The 22163-nt window shown below is 36.8% G+C and overlaps 1 pseudogene; it reads right to left on the reverse strand.

The window, feature by feature from the left end:
• Positions 1-18153: 18153 nt before the first annotated feature.
• Positions 18154-18598, reverse strand: LOC110222399 (myosin regulatory light chain 12A pseudogene; annotated as a pseudogene).
• Positions 18599-22163: the final 3565 nt, after the last annotated feature.

A 22163-nucleotide genomic window follows, 5' to 3' on the forward strand; every position in this document is an offset into this window, starting at 1 on the left:
ACCCAAGAAAAATAAAGAAAAAGTATGCTTTGATTTGCTTTCAGACTCCAGTTCTTTCTTTGGAGATGAGTAGCATATTTTTTAATGATAAGTCCTTTAAAATAATCTCGGATCATTGTATTGCTAAAAATAGCTAAGTCATTCACAGCTGATTATCATACAATATTATTATTACTGTATACATGTTCTTCTGGTTCTGCTCTTTTTATTTTGCATCAGTTCATGTAAATCTTTACAGGATTTTCTGAGAGCATCCTGCTTTTCACTTCCGTCATAATCATATACAACAAATTGTTTAACCATTCACCAACTAATGGACATCCCCTCAATGTCCAATTCTTTGCCACCACTAAAAGTGCTGTTATAAATATTTTTTTACATATAAGTACTTTTCCTTCTTTTTTTTTTATTTCTTTGGGATATAGAGCTAGTAGTGACATTGCTTGATCAAAGGGGATGCATGGTTTTATAGCTCTTTGGGCATAGTTCCAAATTGCTCTACAGAATGGTTGAATCAGTATACAACTTCACTAACAGTTCATTAATATCTCAATTTTCCCACATTCCCTCCAACGTTTGTCATTTTCCTTTTCTATCATATTAGTTAATCTGATAGATGTGGGGTGGTAACTTAGAGTTGTTTTAATTTTCCCTTCTCTAATCAATAGTGATTTACAGAATTTTTTCAGATGACTATAGATACATTTGATTATTTCATCTGAAACTTCCTGTTCATATCCTTTGCCCATTTATCAATTGAGGAATGTCTCTTATTTCTATAAATTTGACTCAATTATCTATATATTTGAGAAATGAGGTCTTTGTCAGAGAAACTTGCTATAAATTTTTCCCCACAGTTATGATTACTATGTATTTCCCTCCATCTTATTTCCCCTCTGTTTATTCTAATCTCTCTGTCCTTTTACCTTGTCCATTCTCAAAATGTTTTACTTCTGACTTTTACCCCACTCGATCCATCCATCCTTCTATCAGCCCCTTCCTTCCTTCTCTTATCCCCTAACCCTCTTACTTTCCTGTAGGCTAAGATACATTTCTATACCCAGTTGAATGTGTATGTTATTTCCTCATGAAGCCAATTCCAATGAGAGTAAGGTTCATGAGCCCCCTTTTCCCCCACTTCCTCCATCTTCCCCTCCACTGTAAAAACTCTTTTGAGGCTCTTTTATGTTAAATTATTTACCCCATTTTACCTCTCCCTTTCCTATTCTACCAGTGCATTCCTCTTTCTCATACCTTAATTTTATTTTTATCATTTATTTTAATCATCCCCTGATATTCAACTTACACAGGTGCCCTCTGTGTATATATATTCCTTCTAACTGCTCTGATAATGAGAATATTTTTAGGTGTTACAAGTATCATCTTACCATGTAGGAATGTAAACAGTTTAACCTTATTGAATCCCTTATGATTTCTCTTTCCTGTTTACCTCTTTATGCTTCTCTTGAGTCTTGTAATTTGAAAGTCAAATTTTCTATTCATCTCTGGTCTTTTTATCAGGGATGCTTGAAACTCCTTAATTTCATTGAATAATATTCCCCCCCCACCACTCCCCAAAGGATTATACTCAGTTTTGCTGGGTAGTTGATTCTTGATTGTAATCCTAGTTCTTTTGCCTTCTGGAATATCATATTCCAAACCCTCTGATCCTTTAATGTAGAAATTGCTAGGTTTTGTGTTATTCTGATATGGGTCCATAATATTTGAATTGTTTCTTTTTGGCCACTTAAAATATTTTCTCTTTACCTGGGGGTTCTGGAATTTGGGTATAATATTCCTGGGAGTCTTCATTTTGGGATCTCTTTTAGGAGGTGATTGGTGGATTCTTTCAATTTCTATTTTACCCTCTGGTTCTAAAATATCAGAGTAGTTTTTCCTTGATAATTTTTTGAAAGATGATATCTAAGGTCTTTTTTGATTATGGATTGGTAGTCCAATAATTCTTAAAATTATTTCTCCTCAACCTATTTTCCAAGTCATTTTTTTTTCCAATGAGATATTTCACATTGTCTTCCATTTTTTCCATTCTTTTGATTTGATTTTATTGTTTCTTGATGTCTCATAAAGTCATTAGCTTCCAATTGCCCAATTCTAATTTTTAAGGAATTATTTTCTTCAGTAAGCTTTTGTACCTCCTTTTCCATTTGGCTAGTTCTACTTTTTTAGGTGTTGATTAAGCTTCCTTTTCTTGAAATATTTATCCATGGGTTTCTGAACTCTTTTACCTGAATTGGAGAACATATTCCATTCTGTTATTAATATCTTTCCTGATGGTTTATCTGCATATGCTCAAGGTCTTTAAGTGAATTTTCTTCTTCCTTATATCATTGGCAATTTTGGTCTTTTTCCTCCCCTTATTTTCCTTCTATTGTTCACTTTCTTCCTTCATCTCTTTTGATGGCAGTTCCTCTGGGGGCTAGATTTCAAAGCCATCTCAGCTTCCTCAATTTATGGTCCACTGTGGCTTCTGGAGAGACAGATCTGGCCCCAGATGGATGCTAGGCTCTTTCCCTCAAGCCAAGAGGAGTGCCTCACAGTGACATGTGTCCTTCCTCAGTCCCCTCTATTCTTCAGTCATCTGGCTGAATTCTGTTGTGACATGGAACACTGCTGCTCTACCTGCTGTTATTGCAGCCTGAGCAAATGTTTACCTTTTGAATCTCTGAGGTATTTTGGGTGGGGTTGGGGGAGAGAACAGAATGGAGTTGGATTCTTTTGCAAGCCCGTATGTTACATAATGCAGGGTTACAGCCAGAACATGGTGCTCAGTGGGGAAAGGGTGCTGCGTTAGTGAATTAGAATTTAGGGATTATTAGCTTTCTCAGTTGTTAGTTCACTAGATTTTTAACCCAATCAGATTCTTAGGGTCTTAGACTGTGGAGACAGTTGAAATTGCTTTGTCTCTTGCACACAATCCTCTTTTGGAGAGGTTGTGAGAATTGGAGAAAACGTCTAGTCTTCCAACTTATTGCTCATGTCTCCAGATTTCTTTGAATTCTTCATATTATTCTTTTCTTATAGTATAGTATTCCAACACATTCATGCATCATAATTTGTCTAGCCATTTCCAAATTGCTAGACGCCCAGTTTATTTCTAATTCTTTACTGGCACAAAAGTTCTATCAACCAATTATTAATCAACAAACATTTACTAAATGTCTATTATGCGTCAGGCACTGTGCTAGCTATTGAGGATAAAACAATATAAATGAAAGTCTCTACCTTCAAGGAAATTTTAGTCTATCAGGGGAGACAACATGTCCATAAAAAAAGCATATGTTGATAGGATTCTGAGAAGATGGCAGAGTAGGTCAGAAAATTCCAAGCTCTCAAGATTTTCCCTCACAAAAAAAGATGAAATAGTGCCTCAGGGAGAACATAGAACAGAAAAAATAAATAAGAGCAGGAGCAGAATTGGGGTCCTCCTGGGACAATCAGAGAAGATCTGAAGAAAAATCCCAGGATGAGGTTGATCCCTGTGAAGAGTAAACATTTCCAGGCTAGGTCCTAAGTCTACTTAAGCAGCAAGTGGCAAGCCCTGAGATTAGCTGGGTTGGGAGGCTGCCTTGGTCCCAACCACAGGAATTTATGCCAGCAGATCGGTGAGCGTGGGCATCTTAGCCAGGGAAGATTGAGGGAACCTCTGCCGACAAGGAATGCCAGACCCAGCTGTGCTGTGAAGGTGGGGGGAGGTTGGTGGGGGAGGTGGGGTGAGAAGGAGCCAGCATGTGCCTGGTGAATGCAGAAGCAATGGGGTGGGGGTGCCACTGGCTGTGTACACTTACAGGGGACTGGAAGTCTTGGCTCCAGTTCCAGGCCAGAGGGGGAGAACTGAAGGCTCTGAGGACAGATGCACCATCCCTCATACCCCAGGAGTGGAGGTGATTATAAAAACTAAGCTACTACAAATAAAGCAAAATGCACAGGCAAAGGAGAAAGAATCCAACCATAGAGAGTTACTGTGGGAATAAAGAAGACCAGGGTTCATCTTCAGAATAGGATACTGAAGAAAGGAATCCTCTTCTACCCCAAAGAGTAAAGTCAAATAGCTACCTGCCCAAAAAGAATTCTTTGAAAAACTTAAAAAAAAAGACTTCAAAAATCAAATGAGAGAGATTGAGGAAAAATTCAAAATTCTTAAAAGAAATAAAGGAGTTAAAGGAGGAGATAGATAGTAAAGCTATAGAAGTAGGGGACTTCAATTTACACCTCGCAGAACTAGAGGATATGTATATAATTTTAGAAAAATTAGAAATTATAGACCTCTGAAGAATATTAAATGGGAATAGAAAGGAGTATGCCTATTTCTCAACTGTATATTGCACTTTCACAAAAATTGACCACGTATTGGGACATATCAGCCTCACAAACAAATGCAGAGAAGAAAAAAAATATTAAATGCGTCTTTTCCAGACCATAATAAAATTAAAAAAAATATTCCATAAAAGATCTTTGAAGCATAGAATAAAAATTATTTGGAAACTAAATAATCTAATCCTTCAGAATGGGTGGGTCAAAAAACAAATCATAGAAATAATCAATAATTTCATTAAAGATAATGACAACAATGAAATACCATACCAAAATTTGTGAGATGTAGCAAAAGCAGTACTTTGGGAGAAATTTATATCTCAAAACATTTATATCAATAAAAAAAGAGAAAGAACAGATTAATGAATTAGGCATGCAACAAAAAACCCTTAGAATAATGAATTTTACATTTCCATTAAACAGAATAATAAAAATATTGAAAATCATAGGCAAGTTAATAAAATTGAAAGTAAAAAGTCCATTGAATTAATAAATAAATAAACTAGGTTCTGGTTTTATATATATATATATATATATATATATATATATATATGTGTATATGTAAAATAGAATAGATTTAAAAAAAACAGAAAAAAACCCAAGAACAATCCAAGAAAAACAAGAAGATTATGAAAAGAAAGTCAACCAATTAGAAAAGTAAATCCAGAATCTTAATGAAGAAAACTCTAGTTTAAATAGCATTAGAATTAATTGTTCTTTAAGTGTTTGGTAGAATCTGCTTGCAAATCCATGTAGATCTGGAGTTGTTTTTTTTTCCTCCTTAGGGAGCTCATTTATGGCATGTTTGATTTCGTTCTTTTTTTCCCAGGATAGAATTTTTTAAAACTACTCTGGTTTTTCTGTTTATCTGGGCAGTTTATTTTTTCATAAATATTCATTCATTTTATTTAGGTTGTCAGTTTTATTGGCATATAGTTGGGCAAAATAGCTCCTAGCAATTGCTTTAATTTCATTTTCACTTTTGATGCAGGTAATTTGGTTTTCTTATTTCTTTTTTTTTCAATAAAATTAGCCAATGGCTTATCTATTTACCCCTCTCAGTAAGTCCCAGAGTTACATTATACCATCTGTAGGGTCAAAGGAAGATAGAGACAGGAGCACATTCGTTCCCCTTTTAAAGGTCTACCAAGTCATTGATTCTTTTAGTTCGGTGACCAATAAGGAAATTACTTTGTCATTCCCAAAACATCTAATTATTTAGTCATACATGGCTGTCTAGAAGCAACCAGGGAGCTCATCATCCCCAAAGTTCACAAGAGCTAAATTAGTACATATGGTCGACTGGAAGTAGTCAGGGAAACTCTGGATATATTTCCTGTTTAACACTGTATTATACTAAATAAAACATGGTTTCAGTTTCTCCTCTACCTTTAGCCAGCAAGGGAATGATGAAAAAAAAAATTATTTTCATTTTCAAATTCTTTCCCTCCTTCCAGTCCCTTCCCCACCCATTGAGAAGGCAAGCAATATGATACCCATTACATGTGAAGTCATGCAAAACATTTCCACATTAGCCATGTTGTTAAAAAAAAAAAAGAAAGAAAGAAAGAAAAAGAAAAGATAAGCAAGAAAAATAAAATGAAAAAAAATGTTTCAATCTATATTCAGAATTCATCAGCTCTTTCTCTGGAGGCAGATGGCATTTTTTATCATGAGTTACTTGTAATTGTCATGGATCATTGCACTGATCAGACTATCTAAGTCATTCATAGTTGATTATTGCTACTATATTGCTATTACTGTGTGTAATGTGTCCTGGTTCTGCACATTTCATTTTGCATCAGTTCATGTGAGTCTTGCAAGATTTTTCTGAAACTACCAAAGACATTATTTTTAAGGTTTTTGACTCCATACTTATTAAAGGGAGAATGGTGGTATTCTAAAGATGTGCCTGAGAGAGTCTGTCTGTAGAGTTTAAAACCCTGAGTAGTAGAGTCCAGTAAACTCATGTCAATTTATATCTATAGCCTTTCTAACTGAAAAGAAGTAGAAGAATTACATAATCCTATAACTGAAGGGTCTTTAGAGGCCACTATTTCTGCTTCCTTCCCACTTGAAGAATCACCTTTACAAAACCCAAGATGAATCCACTTTCCATTTAAACATATTCAGGGGCAGGGAACTTATTACCTCAAAAATTGGGTGATTTTCCTTTTAATATTTGTTAATTCTATTCAGTAAACATATAATATCTTTCATGGACCTCAGATTAAGCACCCCAGAAGTAGACTGTCAATGTTCTTTCTGAATTATGGCACCAAGAACTGAACATGGTGCTCATGATGCAGTTGGGTACCTCCTTCGCTCTAGAAGTGCAGAATGTAGCCTATGCTCTTTCAGCTACCACATCATACTGCTCTGTCATTGAGCGTGCAACCTACCAAAACCCTAGGGTTTTTTTTTTTAAACGTAACTATGTCTCCCTTGTTCTGGGTTTGTGCAGCTGTTTTTTTTTTTTTTTGGGGGGGCAATTGGGGTTAAGTGACTTGCCCAGGGTCACACAGCTAGTAAGTGTCAAGTGTTTGGTCTGAGGCCACATTTGAACTCAGGTCCTCCTGACTTCAGGGCTGGTGCTCTATCCACTGCGCCACCTCACTGCCCCTTGTTTTTTATTTTTTTTTTTAACCACGTGTGTAGTAATTCAAATTTCTCTGCTTTCATGCTCATCTAATTTTTGGCTTATTGCTGCTACAGAGTTGAGACTTTTCTGGATCCCAGTTTTCTCATTTACTTGTCCTTTCTAGGCTTATATTTCCTGAGCATATGCTATGTGTCCAAGTGTCTCATAAACCATGTGTTTGTGTGTGTGTGTGTGTGTGTGTGTGTATAAGAGTATGGGAGATAGCTCCTTTCATCAAGGAGCTCACTGCGTAGTTGGGGAAGACAAGACTCCTAACCAGAACAATTGGAGAATGATGCAAACCAGATCATAACGAGTGGTGAAAGTACATAGTCCAGACTAGAAATGTTCCAGGTGCACAGATTTAGAGCGAGCTCTTTACTTTGTTTCTCATCTTAAGAGTCCTGGGCATACTAAGTGGAATAGGAGATTGCTGATGCCTTATTGAAGTCAAAGGCTTGGCGAGTTTAAGAGTATCTATGGCTTCATAATAGGGTGCAGGTATCCTTTTTTCAAAAATAGATGAGAATTTAGATACTATGATGCATACTTTAAGCTTGTCTTGCGACTTGTGGCATTAAAGATTTCTTCATTGACATGGATTATGCTTTCTCATTTAACACAGATGGAAACACTTCTACCCATTGAAGATCTCGTTCAAGTAATAAAAAGATATGTTAGACACATACTATGTGCAAGACTCTGTACGGGGGGGATATAAAGATGAAAAGATGGCATAGTTCCTGTATAATCTGTAAAGGGAGGAGATAATGTAGATTGAATAAGAACAATATTAGGTAGAGGGTTATAAGAACAAAGGAGAGATCTAGAAAAAGGGCTCTAGAAAAACTCATCAAAGAAGAGATTGTTAATTTTTGGGAATGACTAACGGCCAAAACATTCACAGAAGTCATGGATTCTCAAAGTTGGAAAGGAACTCAGAGATTATCTAATCCAATTTGTCCCTGAGCAAGAATTCCTTCTGTGAGAATCTTAGCAAGCAGCCTTCCACCATTTGCTGGAACACCTCCAGGGAATGGGATCCTACCATCTTCCACCTTAATAGCTAGCTTAATGAAATTCCATAGCTGAATTTTTCAGTTCTCAAAACTTGATAATTAAATTCTTACTCCAAACTGCTGAACTTAAAATGTTTGCCCAGGTATTTTTGTTTTGTCTTTTGTTTGTTTGGATTTTACTATTTGCTTTACAACAAATAAAATGGAACAATATCTCCTGGGAGCCAAGGCTCTGGGGATGAGCTGTTCCACACTTAGCTCAGTTGGCTTTCAGACGCCTAAGCCATCATGCTTGGCTGAGAATGCTTCCACAAGCCTGTAGCTCCCTGTGGCATTTGTGCTCCGCTGACATAACTTCTCAAGGCTGAGGTCACCTTCATACCACGAGAGAGGGGCAGGAGGAATACTCTGGCAAAGCATTTTGACACAGCAAAAAGGTCACTGAGACCTGGCCTTTGAAGTCTAATCAATATCAAGTTCAAACTTATAAACATTAGTGATAAAAAATAGTTATAGCCAGGATGCTCTGTCAAAGCTTGTGCTTCAGTCAGTCAACAAACGTTTATTATGTCCCAAATACTGTGCTAAGTGCTTAGGATACAAAGAAAGGCAAAAACCTGATTCTTGCCCACAAGGAGCTCATATTTTAAGAAGCAGGAGGTTGCAAGGGGGACCACATGCAAACAAGTACGTACATCCAAAATGCATACGTGGTACAGAGAAAGAATTGGATTAGCACATTGGAATAGTCAAAAGGAAACACACACACACACACACACACACACACACACACACACACACACAGAATCCCTGAACAAATAATGGTAAATATCTGTGACTTTTTGAGACTAAATGGAAAAAGATTTTCATTTTCCTTTAGATGTCAAAAACTACTTCCATTTAACACAGGTAAATAGAGTATATCATCTGTTGTCTAATGGTTACCCCAAATAAAATTCAAGGGTCAAAGGAGGAAGGGAAATAGGAATAGGAGCTTAATAAATCTGAGATTAAATGGTAACTGCCCTGGTCATGGAGACCTTGCCTTTGAAGTGTAATCGGTATCAAATTCAGGCTTATAAATACTAGTAAAAAATAATAACCAATGCTTGTATAGTGCTTTAAGAATTCCTGAAAAATGTAAAACCAAAAGGATTGACCCTTGCAATAGCTTGCTCTATTCAATGTGAGGGATTGAAATGTATCCTAAAAACTTAAAGCTGTCCTAACTGGCTTGAAAGTCACCCAAAATAGACTAGTAGTTCAGGCTGACTTGGAGAAGATGCACCTTCTTAGATCACATGCTGCTTGATGTATGTCTTAGTGAAGGCAGGTAGCTTTGCTTCTTCAAGGAAAGAAACATCATTTAGGAATGCAAACATGGAGGAAAGCTAGAAAAAAATCATCTGATGCGGATGTCTCTCATTTTCCTCAGCACAATGATCCTGTAGCATGATCATACCCATTTTACAGATTAATAATAATGATAGTGATGATAACCCCTGACATTTTTTATAACACTTTAAGGTTTGCAAAGTGGTACATATGCATGTACATATACACACATACATGTACATGTCCACATACACATGTACATATGCATGCACACATAATACATGCATATACATACAATGCACACATATATGTATACGTATATATATGCATGCATTTGCATACGTGTGTATATGTATGTATATATACATACATATATATACATATATATGTATGTGTGTATGTGTTGTATGTATAGTATGTATGTGTGTATATACATATATGCATATGTATATGTGTATATATGTGTATGTATATGTGTGTACACACACACATATATATGTATATATATGTATGTATATATATGTATATATATATGTATATATATATGTATGTATATATATATATACATACATATATATATATGCATGTATGAAATTCAGACCTCAGAATAACCTTGTAAGGTAGATGCTAATTTACCTGCATTTTATGGATGAGGAAACTGAAATAGATAGAGATTCAGTGACTTACCCAGGAAAGGTCTGAGAAAGGCTTTGAACTCACCTCTTCCTGATTCCATATCTAACACTCTATTCTTTATACCATCTAACTGACTACAGAAACTGAGGTCTAGAGAGGCAAAGAGGCTCCACACAAGTCATAAGTGTGAGAAGCAGGACTTAAGCCAGGATATGTGAATATTCATACAATACTAGTGTACAAACAGCCATTATATAAGATAAGCAATGAACGGCCTGGTACAGAAGAAATAGGTTCAAGCCTTGGTCCCATGCCTTGCTGTTTTCCTGGTCATAAATCATGAAACCCTAGATGGGGTGGGGAACTTGTGGCCTTGAGGCCACATGAGGTAGGTCCTTGGGCACGGCCGTTTGACTGAGTCAAAGTTTTACCAAACAAATCCTTTTATTAAGAAGATTTGTTCTGTGAAGTTTGGATTCAGTCAAAGAGCCACACTTGAAGACCTAGAGGGCCATGCGGCAAGGCCACAGGTTTCCCATCCCTGTCCTAGAACAAGAGTTCTTGCCCTAAAGGGTCTGTTAAATGGTTTCTAAAATTTTTTTTTGATAATTGTATTTCAATACAATCGAACCATAGTTGATTTCCTGTGTTATCCTATTTTAGAGAACATTATTAATAAAACATACATGAACAAGATCCATTGACCTTACCAGAGGAGTCCATGACACAAACAAGATTAAGAACTCTAGAACAGGAGAATGCCAGCAATTATTATTTTGCACAGGCCATTAAATGTAAACCACATAAGTGTCCTCAGGAGTTGATAAAGAAGATTATCAGCACATGAGAATCTTGTTCTAAAGTCTTCTAGCTCTCTCTCCCTATAGGCCAGACTCATGGAGCTGGCACCTAGCCAGAAGTAAAGTAAATCATTTCCATTCCTGCTCTGGCCGAGCTCCAGAAAGCAATCCCAGAAATGAAATGTATCACGTCCAACACATGAGTATCAGGTATTTATTAAACTGAGCTCTGTTAGAGCCAAGATAGCTTTTTCCTTAAGTTCCCTTCTAAGGTTTTGATTCTATAGGCCGTTGGTAGAAAAAACATGACTGGGTTTTACTGAGGTTCCAGAGGGAATACAGGAAATATTTTAAAAGCTCTGTGACTTCATCAACAAAGAATTAAAATTAAAATCTGAAATACTGAAAAATTTTCTATTATCAAATTGAAAAGTCTAAAAGCTGGAAGGGACATTCAAGATCTTCCATCTAGTGTAATCTTCCAGCTGGTACATGAAGGAATCCATGCTAAAGCTTCTCTGAAAGGTGCCAGTGATGAGGAACTCATTACCTGAAAAGGCAGTCCATTGTAGTTTAGAATAGATTATTAAGATTTTCTGGCTCACATATTGAATTGAAATATAGCATGTCCCCAACGTCTCAGTGCAATTTTAAACTTTAATAGCTTAAAACAGATTTTTGAAGTACCCTGCATAACTGAAAGTTGAATTCTGTCCCTGGGATCCTGGGCTCTGATAAGTGAGTTGTTGCTTTTTCTGGCTCAAAACTCAGGCTACTTTGAACTGAGACTTTTTGGGATACCTTGTATTTCAATTATACATATAAGAAAGAAAATCTTAAATATATCTACATATGCAGTTATTATATACATTTATATATATGTTACTATATATATTTTAAAAAATATATGCATGTGTTGTCTTTCCCTGTTAGTACATAAACTCTTCAAAAGCAAGGATAGTCTTTCTTGCTTTTATTCGTATCTCTAAAAGCTTAGCACAGTTCTTGGCACACAGTAAGCATTTTGCAAATGCCTTTTCACTCCTTCATTCAGCCATTCACTCATGCATTTATTCAAATATTTCTTTCTGACATTTTGTAGAATAATAGAACCACCCAGAAGCATAGAAACTTCAAAGGACCTCAGAACACAATTAGTCCAACTGATATCTGAACAGAAATCTCCACATTAGCTTCCTTTGCAAATGGTCATCTAGCCTTGGTTTGAAGACCTTCAGTGATGGAGGGCTTCCCAGCGATTCCATTTTACTTTGAGGCAGTTTTAATTATTAGGATTTCCCTCCTGAAATTGAAATTAAATCCATATTCCTGCAACTTTCACTCATGGCTTATAATTCTTTCCTTTGGATCTAGGAATGTAAAAAGGCAAATCCCATCCTGTCCCCCCTCCCTCCCCCCACCTCCAATGTACATTGAGTCTTTCAAATACTGGAAGATAGCCACCATAAGATGCAGTGGAAAATATATTCGAGACTTCCTGGCAAGATGGCTGCCTGAATGGAAGGCAGGCTGCACAGCAACACTGTTATATTTTTCATCAAAACTCTGAAGTTTGTACCAATCAGATTAATGATAAAGAAATCCAGTGAAAACCACAATGACTTTGTCCAACCTTGAACTGCACAAAAATTCATCTAGCACCTCACTGATAATGGGAAAGTGGACCCCTCCTGATTAGAGAGTGCCAACACAGAGAGGGAGACGTGTAACCTGAAAGGCTGTGTCTGTGAAGGCAGCAAGATTGGAGGACACTCCTGAGAAAACCTCAGGGTTGTCAGAAAGCTCCAACATAGGAGCCTTGGAAGCACAGGGGAGCGGCAGCATATAGAAAAGCAAAGACCAACATAATGCCAACTAGAACATCATATAACTTAGACCCAGTGGCTTCTGAAGGTCCCTAAGTCTGTCATGAGTTACCAGGGAGGGCTTTGAATCTCCAGTACTCAGGACCTCAAAGATGCAGGGCAGTTGAACCTCAGATGGAGGAAGTCAGAGCAAGAATCTAGGGGACCCAGAGAGAGACCAAGCAGGCATCATGGAATAGAGTCTATCTCTCATATAAAATCCCAATTCAGAAACTAAAGCTGGAACATCAACCAATATACACATTTTTGCAAATCTAATGCCACAACAACTGAAAGCAAAGATGCGAGTGGAAAAAAAAGAATTTTCTACAAGAACTACATGTATACATATAATAAATGAAACGAGATAAAAAATGAAATGAAAGCTCTTGAGGAAAGAATTGGCTGGAGAATAATTAGCTTAGAAGAGGAAATGTTATGGGGCAGCTAGAAGGCACAGTGGATAGAGCACTGGCCCTGGAGTCAGGAGGACCTGAATTCAAATTCAGCCTCAGACACATGATACTCACTAGCTGTGTGACCCTGGGCAAATCACTTAAACCTGATTGCCCTGCCAAAAAATAGAAAAACAAAAAAGAAAAAAAGAAGAGGAAATGTTAAACCTTATCCAAGAAATGAACTCCCTGAAAATTTAAAAAAAAAACCCTGTCTGTTCATATCCTTTAACCACTTATCAATTGAGGAATGATTTGTATTCTTATAAATTTGATTCAGTTCTCTCTATATTTTAGAAATGAGGCCTTTATCAAAGACACAGGCTGTAAAAATTGATTCCCAGCTTTTTGTTTTCCTTCTAATCTTGGTTGCATTGGCTTTGTTTATGCAAGAACTTTTCCATTTAATGTAATCAAAATCATCCATTTTGCCTTTCATAATGTTCTCTATCTCTTGTTTGGTTATAAATTCTTCCCTTCTCCATAAATCTGCCAGGTAAACTATTCCTTGCCCCCCTAGTTTGCTTATAATATCAGCCTTTATATCTAAGTTGTGCATCCATTTTGACTTTATTTTGGTATACAGTGTAAGACATTGGTCTATGCCTAGTTTCTGCCATATTATTTTCCAGTTTTTCCAGCAGTTTTTGTTAAATAGTGAGTTCTTATCCCAGAAACTGGAGTCTTTGGGGGTATCAAACAGTAGATAGTCAATAGTTATTGACTGTTGTGTCTTGTGTACCTAACCTATTCCACTGACCTACCACTCTATTTCTTAGCCAGTACCAATGTTGTCTTGATGATTTCTACATAATAATACAATATAAGATCTGGCATGACTAGGCCACTTTCCCTTGCATTTCTTTTCATTAATTTCCTTGATATTCCGGACCTTTTGTTCTTCCAGATGAATTTTGTTATTATTTTTTCTAGCTCCATAAATTTTTCTTTGGTATTTTGGTTGGTTTGGCACTGAATAGGTAAATTAATTTAAGTAGAATTATCATTTTCATGATATTAGCTCAGCCTATCCATGAGCAACTGATATTTTTCCAAATATTTAGATCTGACTTTATTTGTGTGAAGAGTGTTTTGTAGTTGTGTTCATGCAGTTCCTGGGTTTATTTTGGCAGGTAGACTACCAAATATTTCATAATGTCTACAGTTACTTTAAATGGAATTTTTCTTTCTGTCTCTTGCTATTGGGCTTTGTTAGTAATATATAGAAATACTGATGATTTATCTGGATTTATTTTATAGTCTGCAGCTTTGCTAAAGTTGTTTATTATTTCAAGTAGCTTTTTTTTAAAAGTTGATTCTCTAGGATTCTCTAAATATACCATCACATCATGTGCAAAAAGTGATAGCCTAGTTTCCTCTTTGCCTATTCTTAATTCCTTCAATGTCTTTTTCTTCTGTTATTGTTAAAGCTACCATTTCTATTACCATATTGAATAACAGTGTTGATAATGGACATCCTTGTTCCACCCCCAATCTTATTAGCAATGCTTCTAGCTTATTCCCATTACATATAATGCTTTCTGGTAGGTTGACTCATTATTCTCATTCTCTTTTATGAAGGTATTGATTATTTGTATGATTTGTTGTTTGACCCACTCATTCTTTAGGATTAGATTATTTAGTTTTCAATTAATTTTTAGTCTATCTTTCCATGGCCCTTTATTACATACGATTTTTGTTGCATCATGATCTGAAAAGGATGCATTTAATATTTCTGCCTTTCTGCACTGGATTGTGAGGTTTTTATGCCCTAGTACATGGTCAATTTTTGTGTAGGTGCCATATACCTCTGAGAAAAAGGTATATTCCTTTCCATCCCCATTGAATTTTCTCCAGAGGTCTACCATATCTAACTTTTCTAAAATTCTAGTCACCTCCTTAATTTCTTTCTTGTTTATTGTGTGGTTAGATTTATCTAGTTCAGAGAGTGGGAGATTGAGGTCCCCCACTAGTATAGTTTTGCTGTCTATTTCTTCCTGTAACTCCTTGAACATCTCCTCCAAGAATCTGGATGCCATATCACTTAGGGCATACATGTTTAGTAATGATATTACTTCATTATTTATGGTGCTTTTTAGTAGACTATAGTTTCCTTCCTTATCTCTTCTAATTAGATCTATTTTTGCTTTTGCTTTGTCTGAGATCAGGATTGCTACCCCTGCTTTTTTTACTTCAGATGAAGCATACTATATTCTACTCCAGCCTTTTACCTTTACCCTGTTTGTATCTCTCTGTTTCAAATGTGTTTCTCACAAACAACATATAGTATTATGGTTTTTAATCCATTCTGCTATCCACTTCCATTTTATGAGACAGTTCATCCCATTCACATTCACAGTTATGATTACTATCTGTGTCTTTCTCTCCATCCTATTCCTCCCCACCCCATTTGTGCTTTTCTTTCTCTTCCTTTTCCTTCCTCAAAAGAGTTTTGCTTTTAACCACCACCTCCCTCAGTCTTCCCCTGCCTTCTATCAGCTCTCTCCTTTTTCTTTCCCTTTTTTCTTGTAACTTCTTCACTCCCTTTTAACCACTCCCTGCCTTTTCTTTCCTCTTTCCCCTCCTACTGCCTACAGCACAAGTTAGGTTTCTATACCTAAATGAATATGTTATTCCCTCCTTGAGCCAAATCTGATAAGAGTAAGGTTCAAACAATGCTTATCTCTCTCCCTTCTTTCTCTCTACTCTAATGTTTTTTGTGCTTCTTCATAAGACATGATTTATCCTTTTCTGCCTCTTCCTTTCCTCTTCTCCCATTACAATCTTTTTTTACCCCTTAATTAGGATTTTTATCATCACACCAAAGTCAGTTTGCACCCAAACCCTTTGATTATGTATATCCCTTCTAAATATCATAATAAAGATACAGTTCTCAAGAGTTAAACATATCATTTTCCCATGTAGGGATGTACAACTTTGTGCTTATTGAATAACAGGGTTTTTTTTTCTTTCCTGTTTACCTTTTTATGCTTCTCTTGAGTCTTGTATTTGAAGATCGAGCTCTGGCCTTTTCATCAGGAAGGTTTGGAAGTCCCCATTTCATCTCCTCCCCTAAAGATTATGCTCAGTTTTGCTGAGTTGTTGATCCTTGGTTGTAATCCAAGCTCCTTTGCCTTATGGAATTTCATATTCCAACCCTCCAATCTTTTAAAGTAGAAGCTGCAAGGTCCTGTGTAATCCTGACTGTGGTTTCATGATATTTAAATAGTTTCTTTCTGGCTGCTTGCAGTATTTTCTCCTTTGACCTGATAATTCTGGAATTTGACTATAATATACCTTGGTGTTTTCATTTTGGGATTTTTTTTTTCAGGAGGTGATTGATGGATTCTTTTGATGACTATTTTATCCTCTGGGCAGTTTTCCTTGATGATTTCTTGAAAGATACTATCCAGGCTCTTTTTGGATCATGGATTTTAAGTAGACCAATAATTCTTAAAATATCTCTCCTGGACCTATTTTCCAGGTCTGTTGTTTTTCTAAAGTATTTTATGCTTTCTTCTATTTTTTCACTCTTTTGATTTTGTTTGACTGATTCTTGATGTTTCATAGGGTCATTAGCTTTCACTTGCTCAGTTTTAATTTTTAATGAATTGTCTTCTTCAGTTAGCTTTTGTACATCCTTTTCCATTTGGCCAATTCCTCTTTTTAAGGAGTTGTTTTCTTCAGTGTACTTTTTTTTTTCCATTTGGCTAGTTGTTTTTTTAAGGACTTGTTTTCTATAGTCAATTTTTGTCCTTCTTTTTCCAAACTATTGACTCTCTCTTGCATCCCTGTCATTTCTTTTCTCAATTTTTCTTCTACCTCTCTTATTTGACTTTAAAATCCTTCTTGAGCTCTTCCACAAAGACTTTTGGGGCTTGAGACCAGTTCATATTCCTCTTTGAGATTTCTGATGTGGGTATATTGATAACGTTGTCTTCTTCTTAATTTGTGTTTTGATCTTCCCTGTCCCCATAATAAGAATCTATGGTAGTTGTCTATTTCTGCTTTTTACTCATGTTTGTCTATTTCCTTGCTTTTGAAGTTGAGCTCTCTTGCTGTAGCACAGGGGACACTGACCCAAGCTTCTTGTGCTGGAAGCTAGGGTCCTGGTCAATGAAGCACAGAGAGATTTGGCTGCTGGGATCTACTGGTTCCACTGCTTGTGCCAAGGCACTTGGAGAGGAGGGTCCTGGTGTTGGTGTTTGCCTTCTCTACCACCCTGGGGCTCAAACTGTCCCACTGGTTTGCCAAAGTGGGGCTTGCCACTGGCTTGCTGGGATGCCTCCCATCCTGTACTGCTTCCCTTCCACCAGACTGAGAGGGACCTTTCCCACTAATCCCCCCAAGCTTCCTGGGTTAAAAGACTGCTTCACCACATCTTTCTACTGGCTCAGTTGTCCCAGTGTTTTTCTTGGGGCAATATTTTCTGGGTTTTTAGAGGTCAATAAGAGAGAGTGAGAGTGACTTACTTCTTACTATGCCATCTTGGCTCCTGGAAGTCAGTTGCCCCAATTCTATTTTTTAAAATGTTATTTGCTTCAGTATATTTTGTGCTTCTTTTATCAAACTGTTAAATTTCTTTTCATACTTTTCTTCCTTTACTTTTATTTCTTTTCCAAATTTTTCCTCCACCACTTTAATTTGATTTTGAAAATAACTTTTTTAGTGGAAATACTTTGTTCACAACCTTGATTTTAAAAGTATTTATTACAAAAAGTGTAAAAAAGTCAGCTAAATCAGAAATTTGAGATTTTTTTCCTTTAGGCTTTCACAAGTCAATGATAATTTCTCCAATTCTATTTTGCTTCAGTTTAAAAAAGTGATAACCCCTTTTTTCCAGTCTGATTACAGAGGTGCAAGTGTATTCCAAATGGCTTGGAATAAATACATGAGAGTCAAAAGCTGTAAAGCTGAGTACATGCAAACAGTATCAGAAAGTCTCAGAAATAAACAAGTGAAAATAACAACTATTGCCATGAATTTGACATTTCCTTTCAGTCATCTTTGTCTTTTGCTCCATGTTTAAGGATGCGTGTGAACTCAATATAATTGAAATTTCCCTTTTAGTCAGATAGGTGCTTCTTTATACAGCTCATCTATTTCTTCACCTGTGAACTTGTCTCCCGTTGTTGTCAGCAATTCTCTCAAGTAATCTTCCTGAACAGTGACTGTAGCTTCTTCATCAAAGCAAGCAAAAGCATTTCTGATGATGTCTTGTGGATCTGTTCCATTTAGCCTTTCCCCAAACATTGAGAGGAACATAGTAAAATTTATAGGACCTGGAGCTTCATTCATCATGGCATCTAGGTATTCATCAGTTGGATTCTTTCCTAAGGAGGGAAGCATAACATGTAAATCTTCCTTGTCAATAAAACCATCCTGGTTCTGATCAATCATATTAAAGGCCTCTTTGAATTCCTGAATCTGTGATTGATCAAACATAGCAAATACATTTGAAGAAGCGCTGAGAGCACTTCTTGGTGGTCTTTGTCTTTGTCCTTTTGCTTGACATGTTGATTATTAAGTCCTGCGGCGGCGGCTGAGAAACTGAGAACAATGGCGGCAACAAAAGACAATGCGTCCCACAACAAGGCTGGAGATGAAGGAGTGAAAATAATTTTTAAGCGCTTCTGGGCATTCTTATTGGATTTGTGTCTAATTCACATTTTTTTTTCCCTCCGAAGCATTGCTTGTTGCTGTTTTGACTTCACGGATTTCTTCTGAGTTTGCGTCTTTTCCCTGTCACTATAGTAGTTTCTTATGGTCATGTTTGTTGCTGTTGTTAGTTGCTCATCTTTATGCCCTATTTCTTGATTTTGAGCTTTATGTTATATTGGGCTCTGTTCCTGGTTGGGGGGGAGGGGCACTGTCTCAAGTTTCAAGGTTTTTTGCACTACTGCTTTCAGAGCTAGTTCCAGGAGCTTAGAAGTTTTCAGTGCTTCCAAGGTGGTATGGTCTGGGGCAAATTGTGTTCACTGCTCTCCTGGTCTGCACTTTGATCCTTACCCTGGAAGGCACTGTGGGATTTGCCAAACAGCATCTTATCCTCTATCCAGTGCTAGCACAGGCTAATCTCTTTCTGATCAGTTGCCAGGTTTCCTTACTGTTTCTGACTTGAGAACTCCTGAAGCTACTGCTGCTTCTGTCACCACCTCCTGCTCCCACAACTGGTGTTTCATCTATATGGGCTCTGGGCCAGCCTCCACCCCCGTGTCACAAATCTGTTTCTAATCTCCTGTGTTGTCCTGGGCTGGAAGATTGTTTCATTCTGACCTTTTGTTGGCTCTGCTACTCCAGAATTCAATTTGAGGAATTATATTAAAATTGTTTGGAGACAAATGTTGGGAGAGCTCAGCTGAGTGCTTTCTCTTCTCTACCATCTTGGTTCTACCACCAGAATAATAACTTAATGAATGTTTGTTGACTGACAAACTAAAATTCAATGCATAAACTAGTCTGGATCCTAGGCATTCCTCATCTTCAAGAATTTTTTTTTTTTGGCTTGGATTGTTGGGCCAAACTCTTTTGAGTGGTTGTGAATTTTATTGAAGAGATTCCATAGAGAACAACTTTTATTGAGTATAAATAGTCTGTAGAATGTTATCTACGTTATCTTGTACACAAGACTTAACATAAAAGATGTCATCCAGGAAGTGAGTGATTAGAAAAAGAGGTGAGCTGGTCATATAATGAGGGAGAGGGATAAATGTCCAAGTGTTTCACTGGTATCCACAAAAGGCTAAAAAAAAGAGACCTAGATGAAGGTCTACAGTTTATTAGGTGGCTACTTTATAGAGAAGAATTATGGGGGAGACATTGGCAAAAGCTATACAGAATGAGAAGGTATCAGTAGGCTGTGATCCATGTCTTTGGAGGGATAAGGTAAATTAATTAGATTGTTAATCCACTGAATCATTGGAATATGATTATAAAGACCAAACTCCTTTGCTCACTATTAAAATTCCTCTACAGTTTAATGCTACTTTACCTTTCCAGACTTATCTTGTCCCATTCCCCTCCATATACTTTTCATTCAATCTATCTTTTAAATTCTAAAGCAAATACCATCTTCTCTGTGAAGCTTCCCCTGGTCTACTCTGTGGATGATGGCCTCCTACCCGAAGCCTTACAGGATAATTTAATAATTTGTTTCATATCTCTCTGAAGCCCTCATCATATAATATTAGATGTTTCATTCCTCTTATGGATTCTAAGTGCCATTAAAACAGGGACTATTTTTTATCTAACTTTTGTATTTCCCACAGTGTCATCATAGTGCCCTGAATGCAAGAGGTGTTCAAATACTATACTGTAGGACACTATACTTATAGAAGAATCACAAAATCATGAGATGGTACAAATTTAGAGACATCTCCACCCGAAATGTTCGTATGGATTGTTTGTGCCTGACCTGTGTTAGAGCCTTCCAAGTTTGTATTGATCTGATCCGCCAGTCAGGCACATTTGCCACTACAGAAAGAGCTGCTATAGATATTTTTGTACATGTGGGTTCTTTTTCCATTTTTATGATCTTGATCTCAACATAATGATGTTATTTTGAATCTGTTTGAGAATGAAGGACAACAACCCACTGAGCAGAAGAATCACAATTTGGTGTTCCAAAGGGTAATTAAAAGAAGCATGATAGGTGTGTGTGTTATGAATGTACCAAATAAAATGTAGCACTCAGAATGGGAATCCTCTAGATGTGGCCTCTCCAAGGACAAGGGCAACAGGATTATCTCCGGCCTTGCTTTATTTTATTATTTATTTTTAAATTCTTAAAATTTATTGATTTTTAGTTTTCAATATTCAATTTTAGAAGATTTTGAATTTTTTAAAATTATTTTTAGTTTTCGACATTCACTCCCATAAACTTTTGAGGCCATTTTTATAGCCCTAAATTCCACCCCCTCTGCTCCCCTTCCCTAAGATGGCATGCAATCTGATATAGGCTATACATGTATGATCATATTAGACATATTTCCACATTACTTGTGTTGTAAAGAAGAATCAGAACCAAAGGGAAAAACCATGAGATAGAAAACACAGAAAACAACAACAAAAAAGAGAAAATAGTATGCTTTGATCTGCATTCAGACTCCATAGTTCTTTCTCTGAATGTGTATAACATTTTCCATCATGGGTATTTTGGAATTGTCTTAGATCATTGCACTGCTCAGAAGAGCTAAGAACATTGGTCATCGCACAATGTGGCTGTTACTTTGTGTACATTGCTCTCCTGGTTCTTCTCATTTCTCTCAGCATCAGTTCATGTAAGTCTTTCCATCTCCTGTCTTGCTTTTGACACTACTGTAGCATGGGTGCTAAGTGATCTTTGTTTCATTTGCAGGCATTTCTATGGGCCCACAATAAAGCTTGAAAAAAGAAGTAGGGATGGTTGTCCAGTCTAACTCAAGTGCTTGGGGATTCTGGTAATTATGAGTTCCTTTTCTTCCTCACACTGACATACTGAGTGAAGTCAGCCAAACTGACAATGAGTGGCTTACAACAGTGAAATAACATGGCATTTCTCCTAAGGAGTTTCCCTTCCACTTACTGTCTTAATCAGAGAGCAGAGTAGAACTAACAGATTTTCACTGATGACATCACAGAGGATTTAAAGAGTCACTGCATTTATTAATTCAGTCAGCCAGTCAGTCTATAATTTATTCACTCATCCTGCATTTCATTCAGCACCTATAATGTGTAAAGCTTTGAGTGAGATGCTGATACAGATAAAAAGATAAATAAGATACAGTCCTGCCCTGAAGCATTCTAGTGGGAGATAGAAGACATGAACTAACTTCAAAAGAGCTGTGATTTCAACAACATGGGAACTCACAGCATGCCTTAGTGGAAAATTTTCATGAGGCTCAGGGACCAAAAATATTTATCCCCAAGGGTGCAACTTTCTGGTGATGACTCTTTCTGGACCAGCAAGGCTGGCTCTGCTATGCCAGACACACAGTCTGTTTGGCAGGCCCAACCCTAGTTTGTCCATTACTGCAATATCATCAAGAACCTAGGGTCCCTGTCACACAATCACAGAACCTTAGAGCTGAAATGGACTTCCA

The sequence above is a fragment of the Phascolarctos cinereus genome, unplaced genomic scaffold, assembly GCF_003287225.1.
Source record: "Phascolarctos cinereus isolate Bilbo 61053 unplaced genomic scaffold, phaCin_HiC Scaffold_2;HRSCAF=192, whole genome shotgun sequence".
NCBI classification, from domain to species: domain Eukaryota; kingdom Metazoa; phylum Chordata; class Mammalia; order Diprotodontia; family Phascolarctidae; genus Phascolarctos; species Phascolarctos cinereus.